Here is a 13,556-nt window from a genome sequence, read left to right on the forward strand (position 1 = left end):
TCTGTAAAGTTAATAGCTCAGTGCAGAGCCAGAAAGAAGGGTGCCCATAGTGTAGTAATATTAGGATAATTTATTGAAAAAGAAACATGTCATCATCCATTGGGATAGCATATAGTTAGCACATATTGCTGACATAAACAACTGAGCAGCTGGAATCTAAAGATGGCCGCCTGACCTCCATGATCCGGCGGCATGACGTCACGGAGTGCGGCTCCTCAACGTGTTTCGTACTACGTACTGTACGTTGTCAAAAGGGGAGTGCCAGTTTTTTTGGGGGGACTGACTATTCGCATTAAAAGGACTAGCAACCAAGGCATATTTCACATGTAAGTACAATAAAAGAAATAAAAGAAATACCAAAACATTAGCAAATATGCATGTTAAAGCTGATCATATTTATGTCTAGTGGACCGTAAAAATCATTATTTCTTACCCGATTCTCCACTCCTGGAGGCTCTTCTGCACTGATAAACTAGTCCTCGCAGATTCTTCTCCCCTAAACTTCGTCAGTCTTCGGTCCTCTGACGTCATCAAGGCCTATTATAAAGAAGTAGCAACTTGACACTGTAGCGCTAAGAACTTCTAGAGAAGCTGAACAAAGCTCATCAGATGGAAAATGCCAATGCACAAACCGGACTGGATAATAAAGATGATGCAGCCCTCTTAAGATTGGGAAATCTTGTAACTGCACAAACAGAATGAAGCAAAGGGCAAAAATGCCAGTTCATTATCCACAGCACTTTATTACAAGATATAAAAAATAAATATATAAAGTAAAGAAATAATGATAACACCAAGTAACCCAGGAACCAAAAGGCCTACCAATCGATGGAACTCCTCTGGTTCATGTGGATGCCATAATACCAGATGACGTGTTTCAGGAGACGTGACCCCTTCCTCAGAGAAGAACTCTGAGAGAGGACTGGAAACTTATCTCCAGTGAGTTGGAGATGGAGCCAGAGATCAGGTGAGTATGGCAGTCAAAGTCTTCTCTTTCTTTCTTCTTCATGTTTTTTGCCCTGCTGGGGGGATCCACATTTTGATTCAGTGCCCAAACTGGAACTGGGCTTTAAAACTGAACTCCGGGATAGAAAAATATAGAGTAAAAATAAAAGGAATGTGTATTCTTGAAACTCTATGTGCTTTGTGTATTTCTTTCAGAACTGTGCAGTAATTCAGTGTGAAACTTTCCCTATGTGCAGGAGCTTCCTGTAAGAAAGACCTGTCACTGATGTGACTCTTTTTTAGAGTGACTGGTCTTGTCTCCGCCCTCTCCTGTAGTTCCTGCAGACAGCCTGTAGTGGGTGGAGCCTGTTGGGTTCCTCATACAGCTCAACTCTCTGCACAGGCTATGTACAGGACAGTGATGATGTCACAGCTACATTTACACGGTAATATTTGGGTTTGCAAAGGTATTTGCTGTACATAAAGTGGATTTGAATCCTTGGTGGCTAATAAGGAATATACTGCATGTGCTTTAAACTCAATTCAATCATTTCTTCAAAGTCACAGTAAATCTGATTCTGTTTCCTGATGAAATTCACACAAGAAACACACACTTATATCTGCAAAAAATTATATAAACATAAAATAGATACTATATATATATATATATATATATATATATATATAAAAAATATATGAGCATATTGTTTAAATAGTTGGCGTTTTACTTTAAGAGGTTTAATTTTTTTTATATTAATCCCTGAAGACAATGAGGACACTCTATTTTTCCCTTTCATCGCCATCACACTTCCCTGACACTCATTCACTCCCTTCCAGCTAGTCTGGAGACTTCACTCTCAGAGAATTGTTTACAAGATCACAGCCCTGGCTCAGCCAAATGGTTCTGTGGCTTTCTCAGCTGAAGCATGTAATGTCTTTAGAATGAAGCCTGCCGCCAGTGGTCATTCTCATTACTGCTTGCTCCATGAATGGCCTATTCTCTGGGAAGGGAGAACGGCTGCAGCCAGAGGCAGGGGAGCGATCGCTAACAAGGCACTCAGATTAATTAGAAGGACTGTAATAGATTCTCCTAGGTTGCATTGTAAAAAAACAAAACAAAACAAAAAAAACACGTGAGTCTTTGTACATGGTGTTATATCAGAACCCGTCATCCAACCGGATCTGTTTCTTGAGCTTGGGAAAAAGTTATCAATGGGACAGTTTGGTCAAAAAAAGGAAAAGCTGTTTTTGAGCAGTTATAATGGCCAGGGCCTGCTTGGAAAAAGTCTTCTTCTTCTGTATAGCCAATCCTTCGTTTAGTGTCATGCACTGATTTATCATTAAAATCATAACCCCAATTTCCGAGTTTGCGATCGCTTTGTTGTACACGCCAAATGCCCCCTTCCTGATACATGCCTGAACTTGAGTTTTGCCAGAAACTAGAAAAAATAGGTAAAGGAGAATTTTAACAATGGTGTGAAGTCTGGCAGGCAAGTCTATTAAAGCTATACAGCTAATTGCGAAGATAAAAATATATGTAAGGGAAACACTCTTCCTGCCAAATGATTTATGTTTCTGTCCAGTCAGTCCTGACATATACACAGCTCTGCCACACAGCACTTCTCTCTCTGGTAAAACAGGAGAACTGATTTTTCTCTGCTACGGTTAAAGGTTAAGTTCACCTTTGAAACATGTTACATATTCCACCCATATTTAGGGTGGAATATATAACATGTTTCAGCTTCCTACCCCCTTTTCCCCCCTTGGATATTTCCGAATAAACAAGTACAGGCTGCCACTGTGGCAGAAGTATTGTAGTTTCAATAGGCTGCAGGGGCGTTCCTGGAGTCTTAGTATAGTTAATATTCACTGGCAGTTGCGATCAGCAGAAGCACTGATCTTAGCCTCCAACCGTCCAGTTCACAGGAATGCAGACCCTACCACTTTCTTCATTAGAACACTGCATGTGCATCAACTATCAAAAATGACAAAGTCAAATATAAAGTTTTATTTAGATGGTACATGGTCCCGGCAAGGCTAGCCTCTTACACCAGGAGCCTCACCACGCTGCTTTTGAGGATGCAGCCAAGAGGGTTTGTTTCTACATATCTGGTGGGAATGCCCAAGAGTCCACAGATTTTCTCTCCGTGTGGACAATTTTCTAAATTCTTTGACAGACACAAAACTTAAAAAAAAAAACCCTCTATTGGGCCAATCCACGTGGGCAGGTTGATCTCTTTTGTGCTATTAGCAGCATGTATTGCGATAGCTTGGTCGTGGAAATCTTCAACTATATCGTCTAATATAATTAAGACCAAACGCTCCTGGATAATGGTCAACGAGAAACTCTCGGCTATACTTAATGATAAATTGCTTCAGTTTGAAAAGATTTGGGAACCGATCACCTATCTTTCTGGAAATACCTAGTCTGTAAATGTTCCTGGAACTTTGGTATTGAGCTCTCTAATCTCACAGAATATTCTACACAATCTTTTCTATCCTCTCTTTAATTTTCTATCTCTTTCAAATGTGTTGTTCTATAACCCGAGGATTTGCTATTTTGGAAATGGTCTGACGAGTTGGGGATATGTCACTATCTGGGTAGAGGGGATCGTAGCAACACCTCTTTATATGTTTTCACTGTTTGAATGTTCATGATGGCTGCTTTTATGTTTGATTATGGATTTTCCACTCAGTTGGAATTGTTTTGTATGTATCCTTTAAATTTTGTCAATAAAAATGATTGGAAATGAAAAATGAAAAAGTCACTGCCATTAAGAATCGGTCCCGCCCAAGACATGATCTAACAGAGAATAAACAGGCAGGACTCTGCAACAAAGTTTTTTAAAACCTTTGCAGTGTTCATAGATCACCCAGAGGGGGTATTTTTTTTCTCAAAGTTGAGTTACTCTTTAAGTTTCAGGCTGTTGATATTTATAGGCGCCAGCTCCCTGCTAAATGCAAATGGTAAATATGAAACATTCCTATGTAATAAAAATAATATATTGATCGTTTTGGGATCTTTGACAAGCATTTTTCAGGAGTTACTATAAGCCTTGTTGAATAGATTTGTCTTGAGTCTGTTATTAACAACATTCTGAGAAGGTACTTCCTAGATGGCAGTGAATTCCATATTGTGGGTGCTGCATGATGCACAAGTCAGAAAAGGACTTTCAATTACTCTAGGTGCTTCTAATTTCCCTTTTCTTTTATAGCTTGGAGGGATTGTGTGGGGGTACGGATAATCAGGCCCAAGTTGTTTAGGGCTTTATAGGTAAGTAGGCCAATTTTAAAGGATATCATCAATTTAATTTGAAGCCAGTGTAGGGAGTGACTGTGTTGGTGGGTAAGTAGCTGGCTGCATTTGATAACATCTGAAAACAATGCAGTTCATAGTAGAGAGAGTTGTTGTAATCCAATCTGGATGGTACAAAAGCATGGATTAAATTTGGCATGCTGGAATCAGATGTTTGATTCTTCCAGTATCTCTGAGATGGTGGAAAGATGATCAGAGGGCAGCTGATACAGGTTGCATAGTTCAGTATCCAGGATCATACTCAGGCTGTGCACATGGCCTGAAAAGAGAATGGAGCCCTATGGAAACTTGTAAAGTAATAGAAGTGACTAGGATGGGTGTATCCCTGTTGTGACTTTTTATGATCTCCCTACCAAGTTGCATTTGACCCTGTTAACCAATGTACCCTCTAGACCATGATACAGCTTTAAGAGATGTAGTAAAAGGCTTTGGTTCAGTGTCAAATGCAGTAGAAAGAAAAAGGAGGATAAGGATTGAACATTCTCCCTTGTCTCTAGCCATTTGTAAATCATTCAATGGGTGGAGAAGTGCTGTTTATGTACTGTTTTTTCTGAAACCATATTGAAACTTGTCAAAGATTTTATTATTTGACATCCTGGCTTCCAACCTGTTAGCATTGACCTTTCCAATCACCTTTCCTAAAAATGGGAGCTTTGACACTGGTCTGCAGTTTTCCAAGATCTCAGAATCCAAGGAAAGCAATATTAGCAATAGCCTGATAATGGCTTCCTAAAGTTGGTGTGGGAAGATCCCTGCATTAGGAGAGCACTGTACAATGTTTTGGCCCGCTAGCCTAATGTGGCTAATGCATACTAAGAGTGGGCCTGTTGGACCTGGTTCAAGGTCACACATGATTGGACAGAGCCCTTTCATGATTAGCAGAGTGTCTTTAGCAGCAGAATTATCAAATGTTGACCAATGGCTTATTGATGTGGAGTCTGCACTATTGGGCCCTGGGAGGTCTGCTGAATTTTTAAACTTAATTCCATCTGTGATTGATGAGACTTTGTTGGTAAAGTAATGAACAAACTCCTCACATCCTTTCTGCAAGAGGTTCAGACTCAGCTTCAGGCAGCTTAGATTACACAATATTCCACAACGTGGAAAAGTTAAGCAGGTCTGTTAATTGCTGTTGCAATTTCATGTGATAGGTAATCTGATTTTTTTGTTGTGAAATAATGATCTGCTAATCCTTAAAATGTTGATTTAGGGATTTTTGGCCTATTTAGTTTGTCTTTCTCCACTGCCTTTCCAGCTTACATCTATTCTGTTTCATTTACCTCACAGGCATCGTACTTTACTGCAATTATTCATAGTTACGTGGTTAGAGATGTTGCGCTTACCCTCGCAGAAGCCGCTGAATATGATGGCTTCTCTGTTCTGCCACGACTCTTGTAATATGGCATTGCAGTTAAACAACGCATGAAACCATGAACAGGCAATTTGAACATGTTTAAAGATACTGTGCTAGATAATGTGAACATTGACCTTTACAATGGCAATCACATGAACTGTTGTGATGCTAAACCAAACTAAAATTGATGCAAACAGCATCTCCCTGGAGGAGACTGCAAAGTACCTGGTGCCTTATTGTCAATGGCTATTATTGGGGCTCTTCTGTAAGGTGGTGCATGTGAAGTTGTCTCTTTAAGAGTGTGCAATGGATGGCTGATGGGCTGCTAATAAGGAGAAGTCTGTATTGCATTAAAGTGGTTGTAAAGGCAAAATGATTTTTACCTTTATGAATTTTATGCATGAAGGTAAAAAACCTTCTATGTGCTGCTCCCCCCACAGACCCCATAATACTCACCTGAGCCAGATCTCAATCCAGCGATGTGCACGAGAGCCATGGTTGTCCTGGGACTCCTTCTCCTCACTAGCTGAGCCAGCAGGCTTCCACTGCTGTCATTCACAGCCAGTGAGTCAACGAGAGAGCAGGGGGCGGGGCCGAGCCATGGCTCCAAGTGTCTTATGGAGGCAACAGTGCCTCCATAGTAAGTGGCTTGCTACTGGGGGCACTGGTCACGGGGAAGGAGCTGGCTGGAGACCCGAGAAGAAGAGAATCGGGGCTGCTCTGTGCAAAACCATTGCACAGAGCAGGTAAGTATAACATGTATAACATGTTCGTCATTTTAAAAATCTAAAAACCTTTAATATCATTCTAACTGTGTCAGTTTTGAGACAAGCACAGATGGTTCAGCTCACTCATTCTGGTACATAGGAATCTGGTGCAGATCACTTGAAGGTTTGTTGTCCTCACCTCAGATATCCAGGACCCGGTGACTCAGTCCTCTTGAACAGGTCCTCAGAAGGCTCTCCCATACTGTAGACTCTCATGGCAAGAGGTCCTCCCAGCTCCAGTCCCAGCTCAGCAAACAATCTCTCTGCAGCTCACACAGCTGAACATATGGACTCAAAAAGGACACCAGATCTTTGTCCAAGCTCAACAAAGTCAACAGGTCAACACTCTCTTGTCCCTGCACCGCTCTGAGATGGCATCCTGGTCTCGGCACAGTCCCAGCCAAGGCCACACATCTGAACATCTTGGCTTCCTCACACAAAAGACCTCCCCAGAATTGGCCAGAAAATCCTATCACTGATGTGCAGAGAATACATAGTTACATAGTTCGTCCAGCTGAAAAAAGACAAAAGTCCATCCAGTTCAACCATAGAAGAAAAAAGTTATAATCCTATACCCACAGTTGATCCAGAGGAAGGAACCCCCCCCCCCCCCCCAGAAAAGCATGATCCATTTTGCACCTGCTGGGAAAAATAATTCCTTCCTGAACCCCCGAGAGGCAATCGGATATTCACTGGATCAACTTTACCTATAAATGTCAGTATCCAGTTATATTCTGTGTATCTAAGAAAGAATCCAGGCCTTTTTTGAAGCAATCCAATGAGCTGGCCAGAACCAACTCTTGAGGGAGTCTATTCCACATTTTCACAGCTCTCACTGTGAAGAAACCTTTCCACGTTTGAAAATAATTTTTTTTTTTCCTCCAGACGCAAAGAGTGCCCCCTTGTCCTCTGTGTTGACCTCAGGGTGAATAGCTCTACACCGAGTTCACTATATGAACCACTGATGTATTTATACATGTTGATCATATATCCCCTTAATCTCCTCTTCTCAAGAGAGAATACATTCAGTTCCTCTAATCTTTCCTCATAGCTGAGCTCCTCCATGCCTCGTATCAGTTTGGTTGCCCTTCTCTGTACTTTCTCAAGTTCCCAAATGTTCTTTTTGTGAATTGGTGCCCAAAACTGAACTGTATATTCCAGATGAGGTCTTACTAATGATTTGTACAGGGGTAAATTATATCTCTCTCTCTCTGGAGTCTATACCTCTTTTAATACAAGAGAGGATTTTGCTCACTTTAGAAACCGCAGCTTGGCATTGCATGCCATTAATAAGCTTGTGATCTACCAGAACCCCCAGATCCTTCTCCACCATTGATTCCCCAAGTTGTACTCCCCCTAGTATGTATGATGCATGCATATTCTTAGCCCCCAAGTGCATAACCTTACATTTATCAACATTAAACCTCATTTGCCACATAGTTGCCCAACTAAACAGTGCATTGAGGTCGGCTTGTAAGTTGAAGATATCCTGTAAGGACATTATTCCACTGCACAGCTTGGTGTCATCTGCAAAGACTAAAATTGGATTTTTAATCCCAGACCCTATATTGTTTATAAATATATTAAAAAGTAAGGGTCCCAACACTGAACCTTGGGGTACACCACTGATGACCCCAGACCATTCAGAGTATAAATCATTAACCACTACTCTCTGAATACGATCTTTTAGCCAGTTTTCTATCCATTTACATACAGATTTTTCCAAGCCCGTGGACTTTACCTTACACATTAGCCAGCCGTGTGTGGGGAACTGTGTCAAACGCTTTTGCAAAAACCAAGTATACCACGTCCACCGCCACTTCTCCTTCCAAGTATAACACGTCCATTGCCACCCCTCTGTCCAAGTATGTCATGTCCACCGCCACCCCTCTGTCCCAGGTTTTGCTCACCCCCTCATAAAAAAAAAAACAGATTTGTTTGACAACTTCTGTCTTTCATGAATCCATGCAGTCTGTTGCTTAAAATATTTTTTCCAGCAATAACTCATCTATGTGGTCTTTTATTAAACTCTCCAGTATCTTCCCAACTATAGAAGTTAAACTAACAGGTCTATATTTACTTGGTAAAGATTTTGACCCCTTTTTAAATATTGGCACCACATTGGCCTTACGCCAATCCAGTGGTACTATGCCAGTTATTAAAGAGTCCCTAAAAATTAGAAAAAATGGCTTTGAAATGACAGAGCTCAATTCTTTAAGGACCCGTGGGTGTATGCCATCCGGTCCAGGTGCTTTATTTACCTTAATACTGTCTAAATATTTTTGGATCATATCAATTGTGAGCCATTGTGGATCATCTGGAGCTGTGTCAATACCATGCCCATTATGGACAAGAGCTCCCCCATACTCCTTTGTATACACAGAGCTGAAGAAGGTATTAAATAAATTTGCCTTCTCTTCACCCCCAGTCACCCACTCTAGATTATTTTGTAAAGGGCCTACATGCTCGGATCGGACCTTTTTACTATTAATATATTTGAAGAATTTTTTTGGGTTGGTCCTGATGTCTTTTGCAATCTGTCGCTCATTTTCAATTTTTGCGGCCTTTATTTCCTTTTTGCATATTCTGTTACATTCTTTGTAATGTTTAGATGATGATAGCGTTCCTTCATTTTTATATTGAATAAAAGCTCTTTTCTTATTATCTATAGCCTTTTTAACTTTGGCCGTAAGCCACATAGGTTTGATTTTTAGCCTTTTAAACTTGTTGCCCATGGGAATATATTTTGCAGTGTGTTCACATACAGTCTTTTTGAAGAACTCCCATTTCTGAGCTGTGTTAGTTAAGTTCACAGATCCATCAGCATCCCTTCACTTGCATTGCACTGTGCCCCTTTCAGAAATACATTTCACAGAATCCATGACAGCCACTGCATAGCAAGTCCTCACGTTGCTGATTGGCTCAGATCTTCTTCTGCAAGGAGGAAGGGGGGCAGGAGCCAGTGGGATATTTCACACACAGTCCACTCTGCTCACCCAAATAGCAGGGAAGTGAGGAGTGAGATGAATACAGCCTGCTCTGCTCACACAGAAAAGCAGCAAGGTGTGAGAGGTGGTGGCTACATAACACAGCAGTTCTGGCTCTGTAACTGCTCATGGGGGGATGGGGGTGGTGGTGAAGTATGAGATAGCCACCAGAGCATATAGCTACAGAGGATAAAAAGTTTCTATATGTAATTTTTAGTCTTGAACTTAATAAAGCATATTGAATTTATCTGTATAGAAGAATTCCAGTATGCACCATTTACCTATTAACATAATGACCCTATTTAGGAATAGGCATTGTTTAAAAAAAACATAATTTTAAGCCATATGTAGTGCATATATTTAAACTTCTTTCCTGAGAGCCTACTCAAGTTTATCAACATATTATAGCTTAGGAGAGCTGAACCAGGGAAAAAAACATGCTTCTTCAATACAATGGCAGCTGTCCCTGCATTAGCTGTAATATCAATCAGCATGATATAGTGGAAGGGGTCAGTGCACAAACATACAGTCATATTCAGAAAAATAAATGGTAAGGGAATGTACTGAAATATGGTAGCTGCCATTGCTGACCTCCTTCTATTACTTTTTGAACTTCAACACTTTCTCAGTCACTGATCTGGAAAAAGCATGCAGATTAGAAAGTCAGAGTGAAGTTACAATTCCTGATATGCATGCTTATCCCAGGTCAGTGGCCTGAACATTTTAAAGCCAATGACCAAACAAGTGAAGAAGTGCATGGGTGCAGTTGTGGCCAGTGGGGAAGTGCATGGGTGCAGTGTTGGCCAGTGGAGAAGTGCACAGGTGCAGTGGAAGTCAGTAGAGAAGTGTTGGGTGCAGTGGCAGCCAGTGGGGAAGTGTTGGGTGCAGTGGTGGCCACTGGAGAGGTGTTGGTTGCAATGGACGTCAGTGGAGAAGTGTTGGGTGCAATGCTGGTCAGTAGAGAAGTGTTGGGTACAGTGGTGGCCAGTGGAGAAGTGTTGTGTGCAGTGGAAGTCAGTAGGTCAGTGTTGGGTGTAGTGGTGGCCAGTGGAGAAATTTTGGGTGCTGTGGCTGCCAGTGGAGAAGTGCTCCAGTGCAGTGGAAGTGGAAAAATATGCTGTATACACTAACACTGGCAGTCATTTGCAAATTGGAGCAGTGGTAGTGTAAGAAAAAATACACGTTCTTTATATTACCAGTTCAGTGGGTTTTGAAAGGTTTAATAACCTTCTTCATATTTGCAGACCTCAGCAACCACCACAGCCGATGTCCTCTACAATCTCTGCTTCATGAGTTCCTCAGAGTGGCATCGCATCCTTACTCTGAAAGGAACTGCCCAAGTGGGCCATAGTGGAAAGGGCTCTCAATCACAGCTTACACAATTCTGGTGGTAGCCCTTAGGTGACCCAGGTAATTTACCCTTTTGGCTACTTCCTCTTTTATCCAGCGTTGGTCATACCATCATCCCTCAGCTTGATCCTATTGTAGTCTATGAAAGCACCAAAAAATGGGCATATATAGGGAAATAAAAAAATTAAGCTCATCTGAAGTATGGCAGGGGCTCCACAGACAATTAATGCCTAACTCCAAGTTTTAGGGAACTTCATTTGGACCAAACTGCTGAGCATCATCTACATATAGTATAGCTCTGTGTTCCAGCAGCAGGATGGGAACCTAATTTCCTGCTCTTGCAACAAAACCAAGCCAGGCTGAGTTCTGCTCAGCCATTTGAAGAAGGCTTTGCAATTTATGAATGAATAGGCTTCCTCTGATTGGCCAAGGAGGAGAAGTACACAATCTCCACCTAAGCCAATCAGAGGCCGAATGAATGGCAGAGCAGTGATCAGACTAACATGATTTAGTTCAAGGAGCCTAACCCGGGAGCCCAACCTGCAGTTATATTTTAAATCTGTTTGCTCCTGAGATATTTAACCACTTGTTGAGTCGTGTCTTCAACATCATGTTGGTTTCAGTGCACTTTGAAAGAGGTAACTGCCAACAAGTGGTTCAATCTCTCACTAGGAAGTTGCGTCCAGGTTCCGGGTAGGAAACGGAGTTACGACTCCTAAAGAATTTCGTAGCGCTTCAAGAGACCAGCGACTATATGGCATTTCATTGATACAACCAAGGACTGGATGCATGAAAACAGAAAAGATTTACAAAAGGCATTTTCCATTATACCTTCAAATGGTATTTTTTGTTTTTTTGCTAGTATCCCTTTAATGGGCTTTCCAGAAATATGCACACAATGCACGCACGTGTTCAATATCCAACCGTAACCTCGGTTCCTTCGCTCTGTTACCTAACATTACAAGATTTCCAGGGGGAAGAATTACTTGCTCTAAAAGAAAGAAAGCCTTTTTCTTTGTGCCACACAGCCCTCTGCTAATGGAGTGTGGCCGTCTATATTTATGGCAAGGAGCTTGGCCTATGATGATTTGTGCAGGATGCGGAAGGGAAATATTAGGTTAGTGGTTTGCAAATTCCTGCACTGTAGCTACTGATCGGCCTCTGTGCAGAGTGGGAGCTATTTAAGCAGATCTGCGAAGCATGAGGTCAAGTTTAGGAGAATTCCCCAACCCCCCTTTATGGATCCTTGCACTGCATTGAATGACATATACGGTACATAGGATCCCATTATTTTATGGCAGTGCCGTGACTTTGCAATTATTATGTGTAGATGTGTTGTCTATTTATATATTAATTATTATTATTATTCAAACGTTGCTGTGTCTAACAATGCCTTAGATTCGTAGGATATTGTAGTGTATATTCATGTATTATAAGTTACTATAATATTGTTCACCTTAAAGTGCCCTAAGGATTTTTTGGAGAAACCTAAGCTGGCCATACACTGATAGATTTTTTTTAATTCAGTCAATAGGCACGGATGGATGAATATTCGACATGTGCGGTTCGTTTCATTCCAAATCAAAATTCAGATGAAATTTTCTTTTTACGAAGATTCAGATGTAATTTATCTGAATTTCCAAATTACAATAACAAAGAATTTAAATGAATCCGAAATAACTAAACAAAAATTTCCTCTGAAATTCGGGTTGAATTCCCAAAAAAATTTGAATTAGAAACATATAGTTGACTATTGCTGATTTCCTTCAAAGACTATGGGGTTTATTTACTAAAGGCAAATAGTATGCGCTCTGCAAGTGCAATTGCTCTAGATTCGAGGAAAAGCTCTAAAATGAGGGTAAGCTCTGCTAATTTCTATCATCCAATCACATGCAAGCAAAAATGCTGTTTTTTATTTTCCTTGCATGCGTTTGGGTATTCTTTGCAATGTGAAACTTTACCTCTTTTACTAAGCTCTGAAGCAACCGCACTTGCAGTGCACAGTATATTTGCCTTTAGTAAATCAATCCCCTTGAATAAAACAAAATAGAATAGAAAATAATAGAATAAAAATAAAGGAATAACATGGAATAGACAAAAATAGAATAGATTTAACTAGAACAGAATATAAAGAATATAGCCGCCTCCCAAAATTTAAATTTTTAAAAGAATAGAACAGAATAGAATAAAACAGAAAAGGATAGAGTAAAACAGAATGGAATAGAATAAAATAGAAAATAAAAGAATAGAATAAAATAGAATAGAAAATAAAGGAATAAAATAGAACATAATAAAATAGAGTAAAACAGAACAGAAAATAATAGAGTAGAAAATAAAGGAATAGAATAGAAAAAAACAGAAAACAATAAAAAAAGAATGGAATCGAAAAAACAGAATAGAAAATAAAAGAATAGAATAAAAAACATTAGAATAAAATAGAATAGATTGAATATAGCCATCTTCCAAAATTCGAATTTCGAAAGGAATAAAACAGAACAGAATAGAAAATAATAAAATAAAATAGAATAGAAAATACAGGAAAAGAATAGCATACAATAGAAAATAAATGAATAAAAAATAGAATAGAATAGAAAAGAAAGAACTAAAATAGATTTGAATAGAATAGAATAAAATAGATAGAATATAACCATCTTCTGAAATTCAAATTTCAAATACAATAGAACCAGCTATTCTTCACAATTTCAGATCGATTTCATATTTTAGATTGGAATACTTCTTCTTAGAATACTTCAAATCCATTGGGAAAATTTGAATCCGGTTGTAAACGAATAAACGAAACAAAGCTTATGTTTTTTTCTGCACATGTCTAATAAATA

The 13,556-nt window shown here is 39.9% G+C and overlaps 1 long non-coding RNA gene across 1 annotated transcript in view; it reads right to left on the bottom strand.

The window, feature by feature from the left end:
• Nucleotides 1-426: 426 nt before the first annotated feature.
• The window catches only part of LOC149454414 (uncharacterized), a 59,028-nt gene continuing 45,898 nt past the window's right edge, over nt 427-13,556 (bottom strand). Inside the window, exon 4 of the long non-coding RNA XR_016314214.1 lies at nt 427-537. This is a non-coding gene — a long non-coding RNA (uncharacterized LOC149454414). The remainder of the gene's footprint in view (nt 538-13,556) is intronic.

The sequence above is a fragment of the Staurois parvus genome, unplaced genomic scaffold (assembly GCF_062004578.1).
Source record: "Staurois parvus isolate SC_StPar_1 unplaced genomic scaffold, SC_StPar_1.0 ptg000430l, whole genome shotgun sequence".
NCBI lineage: Eukaryota > Metazoa > Chordata > Amphibia > Anura > Ranidae > Staurois > Staurois parvus.